This window comes from Myotis myotis, unplaced genomic scaffold, assembly GCF_014108235.1.
Source record: "Myotis myotis isolate mMyoMyo1 unplaced genomic scaffold, mMyoMyo1.p scaffold_m19_p_13, whole genome shotgun sequence".
NCBI lineage: Eukaryota > Metazoa > Chordata > Mammalia > Chiroptera > Vespertilionidae > Myotis > Myotis myotis.
The window spans coordinates 6,469,490-6,491,932 of NW_023416317.1; the positions used below are offsets into that span (position 1 = coordinate 6,469,490).

At 45.4% G+C, this 22,443-nt stretch overlaps 2 pseudogenes; both read left to right on the forward strand.

Annotated features, from left to right (window-relative positions):
• Positions 1 to 3,810: 3,810 nt before the first annotated feature.
• LOC118668555 lies at positions 3,811 to 5,107 on the forward strand (annotated as a pseudogene).
• Positions 5,108 to 15,047: 9,940 nt separating this feature from the next.
• On the forward strand, positions 15,048 to 22,241 carry LOC118668572 (annotated as a pseudogene).
• Positions 22,242 to 22,443: the final 202 nt, after the last annotated feature.

The window sequence follows — 22,443 nt, forward strand, 5'->3', positions numbered from 1 at the left end:
CATTCTTCCCTTGAGTGACACTAAGTGCCCTGGCCTACGGGAAGGTGCTCCTCTAACTTAGAAGGGCAGGTACTGCTGAAAACCAGTGCTTCTCTGGTCAGGTTACAGGGGTGACTCCACCCTGCTTTTCCCCTTCTTTTATATCTGAGACAACCGACAGAGGACATCCAAATGCAAGCATTGATTTCTGGAGCATAGAGGAGGTGGCTTTCTTTATTGTCAAATAAAACTATGAGAAAGGTAGGACGCATGCTCAAATTCTCATGTTTGAGAGGACACAGACTTAAGAAGCTCTCAGGCATCCATTCACCTCCCCTATTAAAGTGACTAAATGAACTCTTAGGAATGGACTAGCCTTGGCCTTTTGTGCTCAACTCAATATGAAAGAAAAACCACCACAAGGCCAATGGCCAAGGCCATGGCCTGCTGAGCAGGATCAACCAAAATTCCTCTGGCAAAATACTGAAACCTAAGGATGATATGTCTGGGAGTAGAGAGTAGAGGGATTATAGAGATAATACAAGACGGAAAAAAAATCCAAGTATCCCTATCTGATTAGCAATTCTGCTGTTAGACTTTTACCTTAAGGAAATTACTGAAGAGTCAGGTTTGCTAGAAAGTGATATTATGGCAGCATTATTCATATTAATGTAATAATACAAACCTCCCAAATAACAGAAGTCCTACTGTTAGTAACATGTTTTGCAAATTCTGGTATATTCACACAATATAACACTAAGTAGTCACTCAAAAATGATGATAAAGATTTGTAGCCATCAACGTGAAAATAAAGCCCATACAATATATGTGTGGTTTTTTTTATTTTTTTAATACCACTGCCTTCTCTCCTATATAGTTTCTTTTTTTTTTTTTTTTAATATATTTTATTGATCCTCCACAGAGAGAAAGGGAGAGAGACAGAGAGTTAGAAACATCGATGAGAGAGAAACATCGATCAGCTGCCTCCTGCACATCCCCCACTGGGGATATGCCCGCAACCCAGGTACATGCCCTTGACCGGAATTGAACCTGGGACCCCTCAGTCCGCAGGCCGACGCTCTATCCACTGAGCCAAACCGGTTTCGGCTATAGTTTCTTTTTAAAAAAATATATTATATTGATTTTTTACAGAGAGGAAGGGAGAGGGATAGAGAGTTAGAAATGTCGATGAGAGAGAAACATCGATCAGCTGCCTCCTGCACAACCCCCATTGGGGATGTGCCTGCAACCAAGGTACATGCCCTTGACTGGAATCGAACCTGGGACCCTTCAGTCCACAGGCCGACGCTCTGTCCACTGAGCCAAACCGGTCAGGGCTATGTGTTTTTTTTAAAGCATGTTAAGTACAATAAGACGGTGTCTCTATTCTAGAGCACTGGTTTTCCAAATATGGTCCCTGGGCCAGCAGCATCAGCATCACTTGGGGAAATGCAAATTCCTGGCCCTAATCCAGATCTATTGAATCCGAAACTCTCGTAGTAGATTCCACTAACCCAGTGGTTCTCAACCTTGGCTGCACATTAGAATCACCATCGGGATTTTAAAAAGATTCCCAGGTGATTCTAATGTGCAGCCAAGGTTGAGAACCACTGCACTAACCTGTTGTAATTAGCCTTCCAGGTGATTAGAATGCATGCAAATGATTGAGAGCCACTCATCTAGAACAAGCAGGAGGTTGCTCTACATATTTATAAGGCATGAGTAAGAGCAATGTTTCCCCTTTGTTCTAATACAGTCCCGGGTTATTAGTTTACTGTGGCCAGTAATAGAAAAAGCAGCTCCCATGGTCTTAAGCAATTAGTAACTATTACTTCTCAGAAACGTGGACAAGACAGGTTCCGGGACCCCCAGTGAAGGCTCCACCACCATATCATGTGACTCTTTCATGTCTGTGCTTCATTTTCAGCCTGGAGTCAGATGGCTGCTGCCGTTCCATGCATCGCATGCAGATATGCCACATCAGAGGCCAAAAGAGCCATTTCCTCTGGACTCTCATTCCTGAGGAGTCCTCCTCTCCCCACAGTCCTTCCTCATTTCTCATTGGCTGGACCTGGGTCACAAGTTCATCCCTCAGCTAATTGCTTGTGACAGGAACAGGAAAACCATGATTAGCTTAAATTAATCAGGAACCCCCGAGCTGGAGATAGGCTCACCATCCTTGAAGGAGGGGTACGGAACAAAACTGAGGTCCTGCTGGTAAAGAAGCGAGGAAATGGCGTATGAATAGGCAGTAAACTGCTACACTGAGTCTAGGCTAATAGCCATGTTTTTACACTTTTCTATAAAACTGAATTATTCATAACTGTCACCAGTAACTTGTTAGGTGTTGGAAATGGGGCCTACTGTGGCTTGTTTGTTTTCTTTCAGGGGTGTTCCTTACTTTGGAAATGGCTCCAGAGTCTCAAGAGGAAGAAAAATGTATCTCATTCAGGTTTTTCTTTTTCTTTCTTTTCTTTTAAAACAATTTAAAAAACTGACAATATCAAGCACTGATAAAACTGTGAAGCAACTGGCGATCTCATACATTGCTGGTAGGAGGATAAATTGGTGCAAACACTTTGAAACACCATTTGGTAGTATCTACTGAAGCTAAGCATGCCCTTACCCTATGATCAGCTCAAACTGGAAGCCACCCAGGTATCTACCAACAGAAGAATGAGTAAAGAAGGCGTGGCGTATGCATACAGCAGCATACTACGCAGCAGTGAAGATAAACAAGCTACTGATACCTCCTACTACATGGATGTGCCTCTCAGATAAAAGATTAAATGAAAAAAGTCAGACACAAAATATAGTTCCATTTATGTGAAGATCAAAGACAGCCAAAATTACTCTACAGTGACAGAAGTCAAAATAGTTTTTCTCCACACTGATAAAGAAAAGTACTTGCAAGAGAAAAGAAAAACAGATGTATAGAATAGAGCCTTAAAATAGACTCAAGTATATATGAAAATTTAGCACTTGATAAAGGTGGCATCTCAAATCACTAGGGCAAAAGAAAGATTTTTTAATAAAAGATGTTGAGATAGATGGCTGAGATGAGTAGCCAATTGTAAAAGACAAAATTAAATGCATACTTCATACATTCATACAGCATATTTCATACAGTGAGAATAAGCTCCAATGGATTAGGCAGCCAAATGAAATAATGAAACCATACAGGTACTAGAAGAAAACATGGTTGAATCCTTCATTAACCTAGTGTAAGGAAAGGCTTTCTAACTCAACATCCAGAGGCAATAAAAGCAATATCAGTAAATACAAATATATTTGACTATATATAAACATTTAAAATGTTCATGACCAAAAATATACTATAAACAAATTCAAAAGACAACTGACAAAACATTTGCAACATATATCACAAAGCCCAGTACCACTAAAACACAAAGAGCATCTAAAAATTGGCTTTAAAAAAATCTAACAAGAGCCCTGGCCAGCATAGCTCAGTGGTTGAGCATTGACCTATGAACCAGAAGGTCACAGTTCCATTCCCGGTCAGAGCACATGCCTGGGTTGTGGGCTGGATCCCAAGTGTGGGGTGTGCAGGAGGCAGCCAGTCAATGATTCATCATTGATGTTTCTCTCTCTCTCTCCCTCTCCCTTCATCTCTAAAATCAATAAAAATATATTTTTAAAAAACCTAACGACAGAGCCCAGTTTCTGTTTAGGGGAATGCCCTTTGGAAGCTGCCCCACCCTGACGGTGCCCACCCGGAGATGGGCAGCGCTGCTGGGGGAGTCGCTGCACGTGGGATTCTGCTGCACCCCCGTGGTCCCCGAATTCTCCACCAGGGTATTCGAAGAGAAAATGCCGGCCATTAAGACGCTGCGGTGAGTTGTGGGCCAGATGCTGCAGAGCCCAGCCTGCGGCTGTGGGACAGCTGCCCTGCCCGGCCGGGCCCTGGGCACCTCCCTGTGGTACATTCAAGGAGATGCCAACTTCCACTCTGCCTCTTTCTCTGAAACAAACCGGCCACGGGTCTTAACTACAGGGGCTCTTGGCCAGCGTGAGTGGGCTTGCTAACTTGTTAAGGAAACAATTTGGGAAGGACAATGTAATTTTGTCTGACATAAGGAAACCCTCCAATCACGCATTCCATAGCGGCTCATTTATTTATTCTGACATTCTGAATTACAAGACACTTCGAGAGACCGTGGTAAACCACTGCATCACCTGGTTGATTCATTATAGCACTTCGCTCAGTGCGGTGGGAGAAGCAAACCTGTCCTTGGCAAAAGCCTTAAGCATCACTGGATTGCATAATGTTCTGGACGTTGCCTTGGAACACAATTTGCGATTGTTTGTGTCCAGCATGATCGGAGCTTCTAGACTTACCTCTCCCCAGAATCTCTGCACTCAGAGACCTAGGACGACCCTAGGCAAACCGTGGCTGGTGAGCCACATGCGGTTCTTTGGCCCCTTGAGTGTGGCTCTTCCACAAAATACCACGTTGGGGCACGCACATACAGTGCAATTGAAGCTTTGTGGCCCATGCGCAGAAGTTGGTATTTTGTGGGAGATCCACACTCAAGGGGCCAAAGAGCCGCATGTGGCTCGCGAGCCACGGTTTGCCAAGCCGCAGTTTGCCGACCACTGAACTAGGAGAATATTATCATTACCGGTATGGCTTAGCTTTCCCATGCCTGAGCTATCCTGGCATCATTTTGGCTAACTCCCAACCTGGAGGAAGAACCGACTATGCAGTCCAGATTTCCCACGATGCCATAAAGAACGGCAAACTTGAGCGCTACCTGAAGCGTAGGGAGAGGCTCCCCATGATGTACATTGATGACTGCCTCAGGGCCACCCCGGAAGTCATGAAGGCCCCGGCAGAGTTCTTCTTTACGCGGACCTACAACATCAATGCCATGAGCTTCTGCCCCAGGAGCTGGCCCAGGAGGTTCTCAAGCACATACCGGAATTCCAGATCCCCTACAACGTGGACTCTGTTCGACAGGCCACAGCGGATAGTTGGCCAATGGACTTAGATGACAGCAATGCTCGGAAGGACTGAAGATGGAAGCATGACTTTTACCTTCCAGAGCTGGTGACGACAATGTTGAGCTTCCACGGTCCCGGTAGTAGAGTTGCCCAAGCTAACTGAAGGAGGTGTATCCTGGACGTCCATGAGGGAAGACTGTAATGTCCCCAAGGTCATAGATACCAAGGACCTAGAGTATCCAGAGTTGAGGCCTAATTAAACTAAATGTTAGCAGCCCATATTGAACTGCTAGATGGAGAATTGCGTTTGCTTTCACATTTTCAAAATGCTGTTGGTCTGGTGGTAGAACTTCTAAATCTTTGCTGTTTGCCTAAACTTGTCCAAACACCCATGTCACAGGATGAAGACTTAAGTCATAATAATTTCCATTTCCTTAAATAAGATGAAGTGACCATTTCTGGGAAGATGGAAGTATTAGCATGTGACGTTTTGTGTTTAAATTCAATTTAAATACATATATAAAAAACCTAACAAAAGAAGCGGCAAGACACATGAACAGACCACACACACACACAAGAACTTATGAAAAAAATGTTCAAACTCCTCCAAATTGGGTAATTAGATAACTATAAATTAAAACAACATTAAAATACTCTTTCTTACCTGTCAATTTGTGAACATTAAAAATGGTGACGCCCTACCTGGTTTGGCTCAGTGGATAGAGCGTCAGCCTGTGGACTGAAGGGTCCCAGGTTTGATTCCAGTCAAGGGCACATGCCCAGATTACAGGCTCAATCCCCAGTAGGGGGCGTGCAGGAGGCAACCGATCAATGATTCTCATCATTGGTGTTTCTATCTCTCTCCCTCTCTCTTCCTCTCTGAAATCAATAAAAATATATATTTTTTTAAAATGGTAACAACTCATTCTGTTAGCAAGACTGTGGGAAATGGTCTCTCTCGGATTGCCGGTGGAAGTGCACCCTGGTGGGCAGGCCCTGGGGAGGGGACTGTGGAAATAGCTAATAAAACTGCATATGCACTTACCTTTTGACCCAGCAATCCCCTTTCTAGGAATTTATACTGAAGATAAGCTCCAGCAATATGAAAACATACACATGTTATTCTTTATAACATTGTTTGTAGTTGCAAAATGTTGGAAAATTACTTATATACCCAAATATAGGAGAGTGGTTGAGTAACTAGGGCACATCACACAGTGAAGTGCTATGTTGCTGTGTTGTTGTTTTTATAAAGAATAAGGAAAGTCTTAAATGATAAAATGTGATTTTCAGAGTAGGTTTTCAGTGAAAAGATCAAAGTGCAAAGGAATATCTTCATGTGCCACCTTTCATATAAGGAAGAAACATAGACCCAGCTGGTGTGGCTCAGTGGTTAAGCATTCACCTATGAACCAGGAGAGCATGGTTCAATTCCTGGTCAGGGCACATACCTGGCTTATGGGCTCAATCCCAGTGTGGGGTGCAGAAAGCAGCCAATCAATGATTCTTTCTCATCATTTATGTTTCTATTTTTCTCCCTCTCTCTTCCTTTCCAAAGTCAATAAAAATATATTTATTTTTAAAAGGAAGAAACACAGGATAGGAAAAATGGAAACTAATGAGAATGGCACCCCGAAGGAGAAGATGGGAATGGGCCGGAAAGATGGGGCAATGGGTTTGGGGTGGAAGAGAGGCAGGGAGAGTGACCTTGAGCAGGATGCTGGAGTTTAGAGCCATGTTTATGTTTGCATTCTCAAAACATAAACGCATAATTGAAATCAACCAGGACAAGGGGGAAGCCAAACAGAATAGAAATAGTAACAGATGAACCTGTGTTACACCTGAGTAACAGGGTGACTGCAGGTGAGCGGTGCAACAACTTTTGAAGTAACTCAGGAAAACAGTGTTTGCTCTATGTTATAACACTAAGGAACTGTTTTAAACATGCGTACGGATTAGCAATTCTGAGGCTATCATATATGTCTTCAAGGACTGAGCAAGTTAGTGAATATATTGTAGATGAGATATGGGTTTCTCACTGACAGAGAAAAGAGATATAAATAAGAAAAGGAGAAGAATAGAATAAATCCTGTGGTGTTGGATTGACATTAGAGGTATCAGTAGGAAACCACGATGTGCATTACACTTACACACACACACACACACACACACACACACAGCCATACATACAGGCAGATGTAGATGTGTGTTAGTATATACATATCTATTTCCTAGTGTTTTGCTCAGAGGATCCAGAGCAATGAAAACAATTACAAAAGGACAACACAGGGAATATAGTCAATATTCTATAATAATAAAAGCATAATATGCTAATTAGACCAGATGTCCTTCCAGACGTCCTTCTGGATGACCTTCTGGATGAAGCCAGGGCTGCTCAGGCCGTGGCTGCGAGGGCTGAGCCCCTTGCACAAATTTCGTGCATCAAACCTCTAGTGCTGTAATAACGATGCACATATCAGGTGGCTACTAGAGCTATCTGGGGGAACACTTTTTAAGTTATACAAATTGTCTAATCACTATGCTGTAAACCTGGAACTAATACAATATTGTGAGTCAACTGTAATTTCAAAAAAGAGAAAAGAAAGAAAACAGTGATGGGCCAGTGGCAATGAGAGTATGTAACTCCCCAATAAAGAACCAGGACTTCTTGAAGAAATGGTTGATTCCAAGGCTGAAGCTGGGAAGCACAAGATGAGCTTGAACTTCTTATGGTTCCCGAAAGTAGGAAACTGCTCACAAGGTGAGGGGGCCTGTGTGAAGGACACAGGAGCCAACACGAAGGCATTCCAATGGCCAAGCAGGGGCAGTTTGAGCAGTAAAAGAACTACTGGTAGTCATGCATTGTAACACATAGAATAGAGTAAATCTCCATGAGTATACAGGCTGATATTAATAGTTAAATAAAGAAATAAATGCGGAAATGACCCCTCTTCTTTATAGCAGAATTCCAATTCATAATGTAGAAGGGACGATAAAAATAGAAAACCACCTTTGTCATACAGTAACAATAGATGCTAAAATAAGCAGGAAAATACATGATGAGTAACAAGGTATTGGCATGGTCTCAAAATATCTCCCAACAAGATATTTATTAATTAGAAGGGAGAAAATAATAGCTTCACAATTGAGGAAATCTGGCAGACAGCCCTTTATCATGTACTCAAGGCTAATATCACGAATTACCACATGTCTGCAGACAGGTAGCACAAAGAAGGACATAAGATCATTCTGTAGCATTCTTGTCGAAAATGCATGACCTTGTCAAAAATCGTGAGGGAGCGTCACACAACCTAAATTGAGGAACATGATACACAACAATGAACCAGTCTCTTAAAATGTCATGGGGGACAGGAAAGACAGAGGAACTGTCCCAGGTTGAGGAAGACTAAAGAGATACGACAACAGGATACAGTGTGTGAACCTGGCTTGGATCCTGAGCCAGAAAAAGAACATTGGTGAATAACTGAGATAAGGACTGTAGACTAGTTAATACTATTGTATCAATGTTCATATCCGGGTTTTGACAATTGTTCTGTGATGAGAAGATATGTTAACACTTAGGAAAAGTGGGTGAAGTTGGTAAGCAGGGATTCTTTGTTCAACTTTTTCAGCTTTTTGGTAAGGCTGATATTATTTAAAAATGAAAAGTTACAAAAAACAGAAAAGAATACTGGCTCCCCTTGGGTACCAGTTGGGAGGGGTGTGAAGAAACCTGGGAAATAGTCTCTATCTTGATCTAGCTTGGGGTACATGGCTACATACACATTTCCTAAATTTCACTGAGCATTGTTTTTAAGATTATAAACTTTGCTGTAGGTATGCTATTCCTCAATTTTTAAAAATTATTTATTTCAATATGTTTTTATTGATTTTTTTAAAGAGAGAGGAGGGGGAAGGGAGGGAGGGAGAGAAACATCAACGAGAGAGAAACATCGATTAACTGCCTCTTGCATACCCCCTACTGGGGATCCAGCCCATAACCTGGGCATGTGCCCCGACTGGGAACTGAACCAGAGTCCTCTTAGTGCATGGGACAACGCTCAATCAACGGAGCCACACCGGCCAGGGCTCCTCGATTTTTAAAAAGTGTTTAAAAAAGAACCAGATCAACTTTGACCAAGAAAAACTAATGAACGAGCTCGGTGATTTGCATTGGCTAGCCTCCTAATAAGAGCCCAGAAACGTGCTATTTATCACGGTGCTATCAGGAATATTGCAGTTTCCCAGCCCAAGTCCGCTTTTCAAGGGCGCCTATAACGGGCAGACACTGTGTGAAGTGATTTTTCCTTTGATTTTTCATGACAGAACAGTGGAGGAGATTTTAGAACCCACCTACCGCCCCCCCCTTTTTGTTTAAATTGAGGACACCAAGTCTCAGAGACGTGCGGAGACATTGACAATGCAGGCAGGGAGTGGCAAAGCCAGCATTTCAGTTTGAGGTATCTGCTTCTAGGTCCCAGACATCTCCTGATACCCCACACTGCCTCCAACAGGAGAATTTTGACTTGTATTTTTTTAAAAAATGAATTCCAAGTCACTTTATGGTTATAGTTGTTCAACCTGTCCTATGGTCATGATTTCATAATTTTTATCTGCACGATATCCCCCCAAATTAACTAATTAAAGAAAAGTTCAGGCACTTAGCTCTTTATAAAGAAATGTGATTTCAAACATTTGGAAAAAGTCTTTAAGTTTAGCTTCCTACCAGCTTGATTTATTTTTCTTCCTTTGCTAACTATTAAACTTCACTTCATTAACTTTCCTTTGAATTCGAGTTGAATGCCTATCACTAATCATAATAAAATAATAGAGCAAGTTCAGACAGACTCACTGTCAAGTCAATGGGCGATGACAAAGTAATTCCTTCGCTGAGTGCTGCTTTGTATGTCTTTGCCACGCATATTAAAGACTGGGCTACTGCACCTCAAACATCTCTTATTCTAATTAGTCCAGAAATCCTGAAATCACCTCAATCTATCCACCTCGTTTAGCAGGGTCCTTTGTGGGCAATACAGTCTGGTGTTTAAGACTACCGACCTTAAAATCTGATACACCTGGGTCAGTCAAGTCCTGGTTTTACCATTCTTTCAGTGGTATGACCTTGAGCGAGTTATTTAAGTTCCCTGAAGTCTAGTTTTCTTATCATTAAAATGAGATGACTGTTGCTGCTACTGCTGCTACTCCCACTAGTACTGCTAATTCTACCACTCATACTGCTACTGCTACCACTAGTACTGCTACTGCTACTACCACTAGTACTGCTACTACCACTTATACTGCTGCTACTACCACTAGTACTGTGAATTCTACCACTAATACTGCTACAGCTACCACTACTACTGCTACTGCTACTACCACTAGTGCTGCTACTACTACCACTGCTACTAATTCTAGTCCTACCACTAGTACTGCTACTACTATTACCACTACTATTGCCGCTAATACTTCCACTAGTACTGCTACTATCACTAGTACTGCTACCACTAGCACTGCTGCCACTACTATAACCCATCCCACCTTTCTTTTGTCATTGTTTCTCTAAATGCTATCTCTGACTAATATGTAACTTGTAGATAAACAGCATGTTTGTATAACAATTCTAAGAACTAGCTCAGAAGATGCAGACTTCAACCTTCAGTCATCCCAATTTCAGGAGATTTGCTGACCTTTAACGGTAGAACCAGGATAATGAAGACCAGTATGATACACACCATACCATCACTTGACCAATTTAGAAGTCCTTATTGGAATGGACTGAGCTGGTCTGCACATAGATAGCTTTTCAACCCCCTCCCCTAGATTTCTTTGTTCTGGTTTCCTTCTGCCTCTTATAAAACCTCTGCCTGCACTGAGAGGGGAGATGGGCTTTGCAACAAGAATCTCCCATCTTCTCAGGTAACCGGCGCTTAAATAAACCTCTCTCCTTTTTCATCAGCATTTGTCTCAGGAGTTTGACTTTCATGATAGCAGGCAGGCGAAGCTTGGTTTTGGTTGCACTACCACTAGAACTGCTACCACTAGTACTGCTACAACTAGTAATAATCTATTTATATAAAACCCTTAATATACAAATCAACCAAATGGTGGAATGACCGGTCACTATGACGCACACTGACCCCCAGAGAGCAGACGCTCAGCGCAGGAGCTGCCCCAGCCTGCAGGCCCCGACCAGCGTTGGTGGTTGGGGGTGGGACCGGCAAGCAGGCGGCACCAGGCCAACCAAGGCAGGAGCAAACGGGGGCCCTGATCACTCCCCTGTTCTTTCCATAGATCAGCTCTAATCTCTGGCCAGGTCTAGGGACCCTACCTATGTATGGTCACACTGTTATGTATGAATTTCGTGCACTGGGCTTCTAGTATTGCTATCAACTATTATCCTTGGGTTGTAGAAGGGTACACGAGGTAAAGGATGTAAAACACTTTGCATATTCTTTAGCATGTAATTATAGTTCATTATTATTGTTTCCTGGCACTAATCCAAGCTGACTAATATTCTGCTCATTGTTCCAGTGTTCACCAGGTATTTGTACTGAGAATCTACTGTGCACTGAGCACTCTAAAGGATACAGAGTTAATTCTGTCAGTGTGACCATGTGAAATGACTTTACTCTGGAATTCACTCTGAACACTCTTGGTGTGCACCTCAACATGCTGGCCCTTGTATCCGGTTTGAGGGAAACAGTGCAAATAAAACAAAGCCCTGAACTCCTGAAGCTTATATTCTATTGAAGGAAACAGACAATAAGCAAGTAAACAAAGACACAAGGAGACTGCAGTGACTGTGGAAGGTAAAGCAGGTTTATGTGTCAGAGAACATCTGTGGGAGCCACCGGCTGATTTGGCAAAGTCTCCTGCTCCTCGCCCTTTCTGCCTGACCTTTCTAATTGTTTACCTGCCCCAGAGCCAGAGCAGCCACTTTGGACAAAATGTGGATGTGAGAGGTGCAGGATGGAAGGGGCCTCCATGCAGGCACCATGCTGCCCAGCTTCTCTGGTCTAACCACTGTTATCTTGTGTTTTGTCACTCAGAGCCAAGCTTAACAGTGCCCAAAACAATTATGTGTTCTCATCGGAGGACTTCTCTGCTTCCAACCTTATTAAACATGGAAGTCTGGGGGAAAACTCATAAAAGTAGAGAGAATGCCAGAGACTACTAACGAGTAGTAACCATTTAGACTTATTTTGTATATTTTTCAGTACTTATCAAATAGTAACTTGTGAAGCTTCATTCCTACTCATAAACATCATCGTAACTTTATGGAATATTTACCTCAAGCCTCATTCAAAAGATGAACAAGCACAATCCCAGTAGTCAAGCAGCTTCTTAAATAAGTGGTTGAGCCAAGATTTAACCCAAGTGTGAATGAGCCCTGAGCCCACTCTTCCCCCAATGTCTCCATGGTCAGCCGGAACGCTGAGAAAGAGAACTGAAAAGAGCAGAGACCCATGACACATGATAGAAAAAGTATTACATAAATGGCTTATGACTAAAAGGAGACAAGCCCTGGCCAGTTTCTCAGTAGTTAGAGCATCAGCCTGTGGACTGAAGGGTCGTAGGTTCAATTCCCAAGGGCTCGTACCTCAGTTGTGAGTTTGATCCCCAGCCAATGGATGTCTCCCTCTTGTGTCAGTGTTTCTCTCTCTATCTCTGTCCTTCCTCCTCCCTCCCTCCTTCCTTCCACTCTATCTGAAAATCAATGGAAAAATATCCTTGGGTGAAGATTAAAAAAATAATAAAAAATAGAAGGAGACAAGAGCAAGAAGAACGATGAAAATAAAGAATTGGAGGAAAACTCACCCCATGGTCCTTTTGGTGGTGTCTAGTTCTTTTTGTGGATGGAGGCAACCATATTCAGAAATTTGTATAGAGGGCACTGCCCAGAGCAGGATTTCCTACCCCGGGAGGAAGGCACTCATGCTTTGCTGCATGGCTCTGGCCATATCCTGTCCACTGCCTGTTGTGTTTTCAAATAAAGTTTTATTGGCACAAAGCCATTCCCATTCATTCATGTGTTGGCTATGTCTGCTTGTGCACTATGATGGATGGCAGAGGTGAGTACTTGTGACAGAAACCTTAAAGCCGTATTACTTACTATCTGCCCTTTACAGAAAAGTTTGCCACGCTCTGCTCCGTGGTGTGGCTACAGCTCAGAAAGTTTTCTGGTTACATGCACCAGCTCCCCTATGCCGTCAATGCTGAAAACGCATTTCCAGGAGTTTTTCTGCCTCTGAACATCTACATCCAAGGGAAATGCTGAACGTCGGTGTCCTAATGGAAACTTTCATCAAATGCTCAGCAACACCAAGCCCGCTGGCACTCCCCTCCTGTGCGCGATCGATCAGGAGGCACCACCCAGACCTTGTTAGCACACGCTCCTGAACACGCCTGCTCCCTCGCTTGCTTTACTACTTTGCTGAGTCACAATAAACTAAAGTGAAAGAAAATGGGAGGCCTGCTGCGAGGACGATGGCTTTTAGAACACAACTGGTGCAAAGCGTGCGAAGGGCATCTTGGCTATACTTTTGCACTGGCAGGAAACGGCCGCGGTTCCATTACTCGGGGAGTCTGTCCTCACACTCTCCGAGGGGAAACCCAGGGTCTTAATCATCTGGAAATGCACTTGCATCGAATCTTGCAGATTTGTCAAACGCCAAAAATGAGCTACGGTTTTATCTCTTTTTCTCTTTGGGGCCAGCTCTATTTTTCATCCACAGCACAAGCAACTTTAAACAGAGATGACAGCTGAGAGGGGGAACGACCCTTCCCAAGAACTGAGCTCTGAGTGCGGGCCGCGCTGTTTGAGGAAGAACCAGGTGAGATGGCAGGAGCAAAAGGAGCAGCAATACTTAATGTTTTTCTGGGCTCCTCATGGGAAGCCACTAGCAGCGGTTCTCAACCTGTGGGCCGCGACCCCTTTGGGGGTTGAATGACCCTTTCACAGGGATCGCTAAAGACCATCAGAAAACACATATATAATTACATATTGTTTTTGTGATTAATCACTATGCTTTAATTATGTTCAATTTGTAACAATGAAATTGGGGTCACCACAGCATGAGGAACTGTATTAAAGGTTCTGCATTAGGAAGGTTGAGAACCAGGGCACTATGGGGTAAAGTTTGGTTCTGTGTTGGCTCCCAGTGGCCACACAGTCTTTGATGCCTGACTCAGTGTCGTCCTTCTCCGGTGCAGTTTCAGCCACTTGTCATTTCTGTTTCCTCTTGGCTTCAGCTGCCCGGTGGGAAGCTTTCCTGGGGGATGTGCAGTCAATCTCCTGCGGATTAGTCACTGGGCGGATTAGGCAGGGCATGTTTCTAATCTCAGCAGGGCCTCCGCGGCCACCCAGCATGCTCTCAGCAAACCCTGCTCTGTCATATTCGCTTGGAACATGAAAGCCACTCTGAATTCATCCATTCTGGTCGCTGCCTAAGAAAAACAGTGATGTTGGCGATTAAGAAGAAAGATGTTAGGAATAAGACAACCTTACATCAGAACATCAGTTTTGCCTCTTACTGGCTGTGTGGCCTACAGTCAGTTACCTAACTGCTCTGAATCTCAGTTGTCTCATTGTTTTAATGAGTTGGGTGGCCATACCCAACTCCTAGGCTTGCTGTAAGGTTTAAACAAATGCACCTATTGAAAGGACTTAGCTCAGATCCTTAGAATAAATGTTCATAAATGAGAGTAAAGTTTCCACCTAGAAACTGTGTAGAAAATAATATCAAAAAAGCAATAGAAATATCATCAAGAAACAGTAACAGGTCACAGAAAAATAAGTAGATCTCTTACCCATATGAAAGGATGTTTGAGCTCACTTATAATAAGAATAATGCAAGTCAACACTATGTAAGGATATCATTTTTCACCTATCAAGTTGGCAAAAATCCAGTCCAAAAATTTTACAACATGTTCTGTAATAAATAGCGGAAGTCAGCTCTTTCATGAATTGCTGCCAAGAAAGCAAAATGGTACGATTCTTTGGGGAGCTCGTTGGCAAATCCTATCAAAATTAAAAATGCATTTACTTTTTTACTCAGCAACTTCACCCCTGAGAATTTTTTTACAGCTTCACTTAAACCAGCATGAAGTCAAGTGACAGGTAAATCCCATTACTGTTTGCAGAGTGGTGCGCATGGGTGAGCGAGAGGCCGGAAACACCCGTGTCCATGTGGAGAGGGGCGGATAAATAAACCATGGTGTATGCACACAATAGTACACAGCTGTGAAAAAGAGAATGCAGTTCTCCACGCCCTGTGAAAATATCTCAGGACAGCTAGCACATGAAAATGGCAGGATGCAAAAATAATCCATACGGTACCCCAATTTCTATGTAAAAGGGGGGGATAAGAATATATTTATGATGGAAAAAAGTATGGAGTTTCCTCAAAAAATTAAAAATGGAACTCCCATTTGACCCAGTGATCCCACTTCTAGGAATGTATCCTAAAAAACCAGAAACACCGATCAGAAAGGATATAGGCACCCTATGTTCATAGCGCAATTTACAATAGCTAAGATTTGGAAACAGCCTAAGTGCCCATCAGCAGATGAGTGCATAAAAAAGCTGTGGTGCATCTACACAATGGAATACTATGCAGCATTAAAAAAGAAAGAGCTGGAACCAGTTTGGCTCAGTGGATAGAGCGTCGGCCTGCGGACTGAAAGGTTCCAGGTTTGATTCCGGTCAAGGGCATGTACCTGGGTTGCGGGCACATCCCCAGTAGGAGATGTGCAGGAGGCAGCTGATCGATGTTTCTCTCTCATCGATGTTTCTAACTCTCTATCTCTCTCCCTTCCTCTCTGTAAAAAATCAATAAAATATATTTAAAAAAAAAAAAAAGAAAGAACTCTTACCATTTGCAACAGCATGGATAGGCCTGGAGAGTATTATGCTAAGAGAAATAAGCCAGTTGGAGAAAGAGAAGTATCACATAATCTCATTCATATGTGGAATCTAATGAACCAAATAAACTGATGATCAAAAATAGACCCAGAGTCATAGAAGCATGGACAGACTGTTGAACCTCAGAGGGAAGGCTGGGGAAGGTGGGTAGGAAGAGATCAATCAATGAATTTGTATGCATATATGCATAATCCATGGACATGGGCAATGGGGTGGTGAGGGCCTGGGGAGGGGGGGCTGTGGGGGGCAGGAGCAGGCTGGAAGAGGTTAATGGGGAAAAAGGAGGACCTATGTAATACTTTCAACAATAAAGATTTTTAAAAAAACTTAAAAAGGGAATATATTTATATTTGTTTATATCTGCACAAAAGTTAATGCTAGAAGGCCATACAGACAACAAGAGTGGTTTATGTATAAGAGGCTGAAGGTGGGAAATTGGGTAGGTGGGGTCAGGAGTTAGAATAAAACTTTTTTTTTTTTCTGAATCATCTGAATATATGACCAACTCAAATACCACAATCAAAATAAAGAGAATATTTAACATCGTCTAAAATGCATGAATCTCAGAGAACGCCCGTGCAAGTGCGCAGGACGCCAGGCCCTGCGGCTTGGAGCGCCCCTTGTCTCTGGGCTCTGGGGTGCGAGGCGCCAGCAGTTTGCCCTCCAGATGCTGCGTGGGGTGAGCTGGACCATTAGTGCGGTCCAGAGCCAACGCTGCACTGCCAGGCCACGGCTCGCATTTTGGGCACGCTGGGCGCGGCCATTGGGACAGGAAGGTGACCAGGTACAGAGCCCAGCCTACACCTCCTATTTCAGCTTCAGACTCAAGCATAGTGGCTGTTGGGGTAAGGACAGCACAACTACCCCCATGGCTGCTGAATTAGGCCTGAGTGTCTACTTGCCACTCAGCAGGGGGACATGAGATGCTATGGAAACAAGAGGAGCTTCGGGCTCTGGTTACTGAGGGTTGGGCCCTCCTCAGCTGCACAAGATCTGCACATGGAAAGGGAAGGGAAGATCTTGACCCTAGTCCACGTGTACTGTCCCCACCCCGGCCTGGGAAGCCAAGAGGCTGGCCTTTAAGGTGTGCATCCATTGCTTGCTGCAATCCTGGCCAAAGCCCTTCAGCGGCTTGTAGCCATGTGACCATTCTGGGGACCTGAACACAGCCCCCATGTGATCATTCTATGTGATCTGAACACAGCCCCATGTGATCATTCTGGGGACCTGAGCACAGCCCCATGTGATCATTCTGGGGACCTGAACACAGCCCCATGTGATCATTCTATGTGATCTGAACACAGCCCCATGTGATCATTCTATGTGATCTGAACACAGCCCCCATGTGATCATTCTGGGGACCTGAACACAGCCCCATGTGATCATTCTGGGGACCTGAACACAGCCCCATGTGATCATTCTGGGGACCTGAACACAGCCCCTGCCCCATTGATCACTGGGATGCGGGAGATCTGGCAAGGCTCCGCTAGGCCCCTGACCTCACTCCTGACTGTGGTTTGGCTCAGCCACAGCCAATGCTGTTTTGTTGTTTGTTTGTTTGCCCAGGGGCAGCTTCCTTCATGGAGAAACAGAGCTTAGTAGGAAATACTATTCTCAAAGCACTGAGGATTGGTTATTCATTCAATGGACATCACTGCCTCTACCTTTGGCTTGGACTTGAGTCACAGACTGGGGACCAGTCACCATCAGTTCTGGCTCTTGTCCCCTCAGAGCTCTCTGCATGGTGGGCTACGGACACATGACAGCCCCTCATAGAATGGTGTCTTCAGGGCTGAGGCAGAGGTGGTAGCCCCGGCAGCTGGGGAGTCAGAAGTGGCACTCCTGGGCCCACTGGACTTCAGGAGAGGCATCTGGAATGTGGGAATCTTCAAAGGTGAGTGGAGTAGAGCTTCGGGGCGAGGGGAGCAAAGCCCTCTAGCATGAGAAAAGGCTGCAGGTGGAGAGTTCCCCTGATGTGCAGAGAGAGCTGCAAGTCCTGTTCTTATTAGGGGTGACCTGGGAAGGGAGGTGAGGGGCAGGAGATGGGCTGCTTCGAGAGCCAGCTTTCAAGCGCCTTGAACATCACATTGCCTTGATCACTTCCTAATCCACTATGTCTCCTGCTCAGGAACCTTCAATGCCTCCCTCTGACCTCTGGCTTTCCAGGCCTGGCTTTCAAGGCTCTTTCTGGTCTGTGCCCAGCCTCTGTTTTAGTCCTCAGTCCCCCTACACATGGTCCACTCTTGCCAGGTCATCTTCTCTCTGCCGTTGAAAAGTAATTCTGATTTTGGCTTTCCTCACCATACCCTGCATTGGTGGGCATCCCCTCCTTCTGTCTTTTTGCTTGCATGAACCTCTCATTTCTGAGTCCTTCTAGGCAATTGGTTCTCAAAACCCAACAGCACATTAGAACAAGGAGCTTTTGCAAAAATATCAGTACCTTGACCAATTAAATCAGAAACTGTTGAGTGTAGGCCAGGGTAGCAGTACATTTCAAAAGCTCCCAGGCTGATTTTATTGTACAGTCAGGTTTGAGAGCCACTGCCCTGCAGGCCAGTTCCCCTCCTGGCGGGGCGGGGGTGTGGGGTGAGGGGGCGGGGGGTGTCAGTAACTTATGCTGGCACAGCTCAGCTCAGCTGGGCTTGGCTCAAGAAGGGCCTCTAGGAAGATCCCTTGATTAGTTTGCAGAAGAGCCACAGAAACTCCCACCTAGAAAATGAGCAGAAATGAGATAACGGTGGTGGGGAAGGGGGTGTACACTGCAAAGTATGAGCCTTCCTTCCCTCCCAACCTTATTCCTCAGCAGACATTCATTCAGACGGTTCTTTCTGCTTCCGGGGACAGTGTCATGGACTGTTATGCCTTCTCTCCTTAGTCCAGCGCTCTCCTAGATACGTGCACCTCCTACCTTCTTTCTTCCAGGAAAGAGAACTGGCAGTCCCTGGTCACATGACAAACACTGTCCAGAGTAGTAGGATGTGCCCACTTCCCACAAGACCTGCTTCTCTAGGCTTCTCATCTCCCCAAATGGCACCATCATCCTCTGGGCTGCTCCTCCCAGAACCGGGGAATTGTTAGTGTTGTCCTTCCTCCCTCCCCCTCCTTTCCCACATTCAATTGCTCAGCAAGTCCTGTAGAGCCCAGCTCCACATCACCTCTGCATTCCATTTTTCTCTGTCTCCTCTGGTGCTCCCCTAGTCTAAGCGGCCATCATCTCCTTGCACAAACTACAGTGGCCATCTGCTGCTGCTACTCTGGCCCCCCGTGTGGCCTCCCCTCGGCATCTCCTCCCTCCACAGGCCCATCACAGCCTCTGCCCGGGTTACTGTGGCTCAGCCCTTACGTTTCAGCTCCAGATCACTTCCTAGAAGTCTCACTGATCCCAAGAGCGAGCTCAGGTCCCCGCGTTGTCCCTAGCATCCTATCTGGCATGTCATCAGTGTTCTTTGAACATTTGTTGCATTGAATGAGTGGGATGGGCGGTGAGGGCTTTGACACAACATAAGCCAAATAGTGCCAGCAGTCTTCCTAATCCCAGCCCCAGCCCTGCTTTCTAGAGGCAGCCACCTTTAGCTTCCTCTTTCCCATTTCTTGGGGAGCAATTCTAAGAACTGCTTTGATTACACAAACAACAAAGCAGGAAGGATGGACACGGAATCCAGCTCTGCCAGAGTTGGGCTGTGTGACCTTGAGCCGTAGTTTTTGGAGCAAACACATTTTCTTGGCTAAAATGAAGGAGCTGGTCTAAGTCCCTTCCTGTTCCGGGCATCTAGCTCTGCCTCTCCCTTCGCCCCCTCCGCTTCCCCAGGAATGCTTTCAGGAGGACCCAGGATTCAAGTGGATGACAGCCTGCTCAGTAACCTGAATTGCCAGCCTGGGTCCCACACAGGCCTCTATTGATACCTACGGCTACCTCCACCCACAGCAGGAGGGGCCTTCACCTGCTGGTCGATAGTCATCAGCACCTGTCATCAGAACTATGGCTCCCGATTTCCTGTGTGCTGGGGACGGGACCTGGTCCTAGACACCTCCCAGGCCTCCTTCCTGCTGCCAGAGGTGATGGGCTCTGACCATTGCCCTGTGGGTGCAGCCTTGAGTGTGTCGACAGACACCTCTGTGCCAGCAAAACAGTGCCCACCTCTTTGCCCCCGCTTCCTCCCTGAGTTGTCAGGCACCCAGCTCAAGGTCCTGCACTTCAGTTCATCCCCAACAAGAGCCGGTGCCCAAGCAGTCAGCGCTGAGCTCGGCAATAAATCCAGGGACAAATGCGCCAAAACAAAGCCCGTGTGCGCTCGACCAGGCCTCCACCTAGTCAGGCTGGCGCCAGCAGAGGCCAAAAACCGATGAGCTACTTCCAGCCATCCTCCAGCCGTCCCCAAGCTCCTCCCAATTTGGAGCTTCCTAGCCTGTGTGCCCTGTGACTCCAAAGACCCCAGGAGATGAGGTGGTGGGCAAAGGGGTGGAGGGGCAGGCCAAGGCTTCAGAGGTCTAGGGTGAGAAGGAGGCAAGGACCTCACTCTGGAAGTCTGTGCTGGGGGACCCCTGCCCATGACCCTCTGCAGGGGCCACAGGGAGCCATGTGTGATATGAACTGTGAAGAAGCCAGGACCCAACCAAGGCCACCACGTGTACATGCGTTCCAGGCCGGAGTCCTTCCACGGACCCCTCGTCCCATGGCAACTTCTTCCTCTGGAGCAGGCCCAGCTGGGCCCACCCAGTGCAGGGAGGTCTGCTGGTCAGCCCTGTACCCAAGCTGAGGCCAGCACCTTCCTACACTGCCACGTCCTCCCGCAAGGCTTCCTTCCCCTCCCCACCCCTCCTCCTCCTTCCCCTTCCTCAGGACCCTTCTGTTTCCTCCTCTCTTCCTCCTCTAAGGCCTCTCTCCCCTCTCTTCCTGCCTAACTCCTCATTGGGGAGCTGCTTGTGCCTTAATGCTGCAGCCAGTCCCCACCCACTTCCCACCTTCCTGTGAGAAGCACACAGGAACCAGTTGTTCTGGGCACTGTAAACCCTTCCCTTCCTTGCTGGGAAGTGTATCTGTGCCTCAATAAAGTCTGTGTTTTTGTTTTAATGCAAAATAAAACACCTTTCGTTTTGAACCTAGTTCTGGTGTCATGCTGGGTTATAAACCTTGAGGACAGGGCATGGCCTATGACCACTGTAACCAGGGAGCCAGCCGTGTGTCCTACTCTCAACCAGGGAATTAAATGCATACTTTTTACTGAACCAACGAATAAAGGAATGAGCTTGCTGCTTTCCAGTACAAAGAGGATGGTCATTAGCAGACTATCAAAAACTATCAAAGAACCAAGCAATGATGAAAACAGTGACATTTTCATTTTTAAAATGGGAAATAGAAAGTTGACCACTGAATTAAGAGCTCAATGACCTAAAAGGGGAAAAGGGAAACTGAATGTATTCCTTCTGTGAACTCTATAGGATACTTTAATCCAGCTTCCTTTTAGGGATTTACATGTGAAACTGAAGCCCAGTGGTGCTTGCTCAATGGGCTGGGAAGGAGCCACTCCCCCATCCCGTCAAACCAGGTTTCTCCACAGAACGGTCCACTCTTTCCTCATGACCAAGCCATCCCTGGAGAATGGGGGAAATCACCCAGACAGATGACTGGTGAAATGACTTTTATGCCAATAACAATGTGTTCATCTACAATATCACTTCCCAGATCCACAACAATTTACACAAAAATGCCACCCTCCTCACGGCGGCGTGCCTGATTTAGAGAGTGGGCATCTGTTTCAGATAAAGGGTCCGAGTGGAACGGCAATCTATGTTCTGACCAAACAGAGGAATCCTTTCATAAATCACTGCCAACCTGTCAGACATCTCACACGGAATTTCTTTTAAATCCAGGTACAGTTTTCTTTTCCTCAGAGCTTGTCCTGCAAGTTGTTATCAAGACCACGAAAATAAATGCATACTTCAAGCTTTTAAAAGACTCCAAAACAGCAATAGTAAACCTAGTAATCAGTCTATGTCTCTCTCAGCTTACCCCATAATAAGACCCTTTGAGCCCTGGCCAGCGTGGCTCAGTTGGTTGGAGCATCGTCCCATACACATTCGGAAGGCAACTGATCGATGGTTCTCTTTCACATCGACATTTCTCCCTATCTTTCCTCCTCTTTCTAAAATCAATTTTATAAATGTTTTCAGGAGGAAATATTTAACAGCCAATGTCGTCAGAGATCCTCTAGCTCAGGAATTTGCAAACAAATGGAACTACTTGGTCATTCCTTGTTCGCTTGCTCAGAGCAGGCATTACTCATTGGTCAGTTTCTTCCCACTGAGCTTGTGAGAGGTCCTGTTGTTTTTCTCAGCCCAAGTCCCAGGTGAGCTCTATAAGGAGCAGCAATGAGCATGCAGGAAGGCATAGCCCGATCCGATCACTTTTAAGATAACAGAACTGAGCCAGCGGGAAAGAGACGTGGCCGGGGTCACACAGTGCATCAAGGAAGCTCCTGAGCATATCCCTGAGCACTGGTCTCAGTACTGTCCTTTCCCTCCACCAACACCTGGCTTGTGTTCAGAAGGCCAAGTATGAGCTTGTTGAGTATGTG